Source organism: Phoenix dactylifera, chromosome 16 (genome assembly GCF_051530095.1).
Source record: "Phoenix dactylifera cultivar Ajwa chromosome 16, Ajwa_hap1_PhDact_Kaust_v1.1, whole genome shotgun sequence".
NCBI lineage: Eukaryota > Viridiplantae > Streptophyta > Magnoliopsida > Arecales > Arecaceae > Phoenix > Phoenix dactylifera.
In genome coordinates this window covers 10,918,250-10,922,542 of record NC_143205.1, presented here as the reverse complement: position 1 = coordinate 10,922,542, position 4,293 = coordinate 10,918,250, and the positions used below count along the sequence as shown (strand labels likewise).

The 4,293-nt window shown below is 43.0% G+C and overlaps 1 long non-coding RNA gene across 2 annotated transcripts; it reads right to left on the bottom strand.

The window, feature by feature from the left end:
• Window positions 1-1,218: 1,218 nt before the first annotated feature.
• Window positions 1,219-3,711, bottom strand: LOC149751117 (uncharacterized). 2 transcript variants are annotated; one of them, XR_016398793.1, is made up of 2 exons: window positions 3,672-3,711; window positions 1,219-1,522 (listed from the first exon to the last, which is right to left on the bottom strand). It is a non-coding gene; the product is annotated as an uncharacterized LOC149751117 (long non-coding RNA). The 2 variants fall into 2 exon arrangements; XR_016398794.1 differs by lacking the exon at window positions 3,672-3,711 and adding an exon at window positions 1,686-2,588.
• Window positions 3,712-4,293: the final 582 nt, after the last annotated feature.

The window sequence follows — 4,293 nt, the reverse complement described above, 5'->3', positions numbered from 1 at the left end:
AGACCGGAGTCAGTGAGTTGTCGTAGGAGATCAGATGTGGTGGAGTGGTTCAACTGCCTGCCGTGGAGGGCTTGTGGTCTGTAGATAACAAGCGCATTGATTGTTGAGTGAACCAGAGATCAGAAGAGGTCATACGCTTTGATGGTCGAGTGGTCCGGAGATCATCTTAAGCCATGCTCATTAATGGTTGAGTGCGCCGGAGGCCTGCAGAGGCCATGCGTATTAAAGGTTGAGTGCGCCGGAGGCCTGCAGAGGCCATGCGCATTAATGGTTTGGCGGTAGTACGATATGGAGACTTGAGTGTCTGGAGTTGGGCTCCTGAAAGGGGTTAAGCCGAGGCCGAACACTAGGGTGGGACGTTTCGGAATCCGGCATCTGGTCGGTTGCTGAGCCGAGCTGGTTGCCCTTAAGTCGGGTGCCTCCGGCCCGGGCGTCACTTGGTCGGCGCCTTCTGGTCGGGCGTCGGGCTGAGCTGGCTGCCTTTAAGTCGGGCGCCTCGTGGCCGGGCATCTTCCGGATGATTTGGGTTTTTCCCCAACAGTGGGTCATCTTGTTAACCATGCAATCAGTGGTGGCGCTCTTTTCCTTTTAATATCACTATTTCTTGCATTTTCATCACCTTTCTTTGAATTTTCAAAAGGTGTAACACTAGGAATAGCATTACTTGTCTTATCTTCTGACAATTCTTGTTCCTTTAATAGTATCAACTTATGTGAGTTGATGCACATCTTCTATAAAGATAGCATCTCTACTTTCCATGAGACCCTCTTCTTTATGATAGAAGCATTAACCAGTTCCATACATAACCTATGAATTTCTATTCATAACTTCTATCATCCAATGTATCTCTTTGAGGCTCAGGGATTAAACACATAAGATTTCCACCCCCATGCCCTTAGTTTGGACAAATATGGTTTATCTCCTATCCAATATTCAAAGGGTGCCAACTTTCTAACTTTTGTAGTTACCCTATTTAGGATGTAATTTGCAGTATTTAAAGCCTCTCCCCAAAAATTACACTACAAGAAAATACATATTCAACGACTAAGATTCTAGTCGCCGAATAACCATATTTGGTCGCCGAAACCTTTTCGTGACTAGCATACCCTTCGTCGCCGAACCCTAGTCACTGAAAGGTTTTGGCGACCAATATTGTGTGGTCACCTAAGGTACAATAACAACGACCAACGTTTGGTTGACAAAGAAAATCCATAATCATTCATTATAAATATCATCATCTATAAGTCTAAAGTCAAGCATACCTATTAACCATACATCACAATGTTTCATCCATACCATATGTTAAGGTGATAATCATCACCAAACACATCAAAATGTAAATTAAAAATCCCAAAATATCTGATCTTGCTATTCATCCAAACAACCATCATGTAGACAAAAATATTCTTATACCAAAAACTGGATTCTGTTTGTAGACAACTCCACCATGATCATCTGAACAAAAGCTATCCATGTACCAAAAACTAGATTTCACATGCATGCTCATAACTCCACCATGTATCTGAGAAAGCAAAAAAGAATACACAATCAATAACCACATGTGAAAAATAATACCACATGTGAAAAATAATAAACTAAAATTCAAGTATAAGTTCACAATGACATTTCGCTTAATTTGGTCAAAATCTCTACATAACCTACGTAATATAAATAAAAATACATACCAACGAGTATTTGTACCACCAGTTGAATACATGGCCCCATCATGATGGATAGATGACTTGTGTGTTTGAGTCTTTCCTTTAAGAACTTTGTCACCAAACTTGTAAGATGTGTAATTTGCTTCTGTTCTTCCTCTCGCTCTTTCTTTTCCTCCTCACACTCTCTTCTCTCTTGCTCCAATTGCCTCCGCAGCTCCTCACGCTCCATCTTCATCTCCTCCATCTCAGCTTTAAGTTTCTGCAACTTTCCAACATGGTCTTGTGACATACGACTAGGTGTGGAAGAAGATGAAGAGGGCTTTGGCCCAACCCCAAATCCAAGAATGTATCTCTTCCTTTTTCCAAGTGCTTGCCTAGACATCTCCTCTGATGTTAAATGCACACCAGATTGGGAAGATTCTTTTCGCAAGCTCAACCAGGATAAACGGGTCGTTGAGTATCATCGAACAACTTATCAAAATTCTGTGCATCCTCCCTCCCCAAGTTATTAGGCAATTCGTCAATATCATCATTCATGAAAGCGCCCATGTAAACATCTTCCAGCATATTAGACAATTCGTCCCTATCATCGGTGCTATCCCCAGCCATTCTATCCTCAACACCTCCACCATTGTCACAGTTAGCATCGTTTGAAACACAAGATTGATGCACGTGAACAGATTCTCCATGTTGCACCCAAGTCTTGTAAGAAGGCGAGATTCCTTTCAACATCAAATGAATCTTGACAACTTGAATGCTTTGTTTTTTGTCATTCATGCACTCAGCACAAGGACACCAAATATCATTTGCTGAGCCTAAATTTGCCACCGCAAATTCAATAAAAGACTTCACCCCTTCTCTATACTCTTTACTCTTCATTCTATTTTTTATTGTCATCCAACTCTTGTCCATTTTGACTACAAAGTACTTCATCAAGTTAGATTGATTAGTTTATAGATTTATTTTTGTATCCTGCAAAAAAAAGTTGCAGTAGAAAACCAGGGGCGGCCCAACACATTTGGGGGCCTAAGACAAATTCAGTGACTGAGACCTTTTCTTTTTTTAATTATTATAATAATAATAAATTTTAATAAGTACAAAATAGTTAAAAAAATGATATGAAAATAGATAGCTGTCAAGTATACTATTTCAACAAAGATGCATGAATCTAACAAAGATAGACAAGAAGCCTCTTTAGTTTAATATAATCCTTGAATATAAGCATGGAAAAATAATAAGTTTAAAAGAAGTCCCATCCCATCATCTCCCATCTCCCATCTCCCCTTCGATACCCAAGCTACATCACAGCACGGCAACCATTCAACCCAAACAGAAGAATAAACAAAGAGGATAAAATTAAAGAATCTCCACCCTCTAAGAAGTCCATCTCCAATCCCCCTATCTTTCTTCCCGATGGCCCAGCTGGACCAGGAGTAACGTGAGGGAAGGAAAACCAAGACCAAAACCAAAAAAGTGAAGGGATGAAAGATAAGAGCGGCTTCAGACGTGTATCAAGCCAACCAAATCCCTCCCCTCTCTTTCTCTCCACCCAAAACAAAACTACTGTCCCCAAATCCCTCCTCACTCTCTCTCCCTGCCGGCCCAAGAAAAAGCCCTCGCCCCAAATCCCCTTCGCCTCCTCGTTCTCTCTCCCTGCCTCCTTGCTCTCTCTCCCTGCCGCCCTGACTGGAATGGACCTGGCGAAGGAGGAGAAGCCCTCCGCGGTGGCTGCGGTGGCTGTGGCGGCGGCGAAGGAGGAGAAGCCCTCCAGGGTTTCTTCTTCTCTCGCCTCGCCTCCAAATCACCCGACATTCCGGCCCCGAGGACCCCCACCTCTCCGCGGTGGCTGCAGCGGCGGCGAAGGAGGAGAAGCCTTGGGTTTCTTCTTCTCCCGCCTCGCCTCTAAATCTCCCGACAACCCAGCCCTGACGACCCCCACCTCTCCCTCTCCCTCTCCCTCTCCATCTCCCTCTCGGCCTCTGCCAAATTAAAATCCTGGAGGAGACTTACCTTGGGACGTCGACGCCGAAGAGACTTGGGAACGGGCGAACGGGCGAAGGACGTGACGGGTGAAGGCAAGGAGATGAAGCCGAATAGAGGAATAGAGAATTAGCTAGGGTTTGTTTGGTTTCTCACACGTTTCCTACATGCATAACTATATTTTTTTTTAGTTGCTGGAGGTGAACCTTTGGGGACCAAAATTTAGTCGCCTAAAATTTTACCTCCAGCTCGCGGGAAATACTGGACTCGCGCCAACTTGGTTTTGATTTTCTGTGATCAAATATGCATTTAGTTGGTGTAGGACAATCATTCAATAACTAACAAGAATGCGTGCAAATTTATTTCTAAGCGGATTTTCGATCCTGCCCGTAGGATGTCCATGAATTCTATATATTTCTAAGCGGATTCCCGTTCCCACGTCCGCATGTCGCGTATCTTGTCGATCCGTATATTTATTTGATAAGGAGTCAAGCACCGAGCTCGAGCTTTTAAAATTATATTATAATAATAATAATAATAAAATTAAGTATGAAGAAAAGTTGTGGGATTGAGATTCAGCCGAAGAAACAAGGATATGCCTAAGTGAATTAAGGTGTTAAACGGCACCGTTTGAAAATAAGCAGTTTTTTTT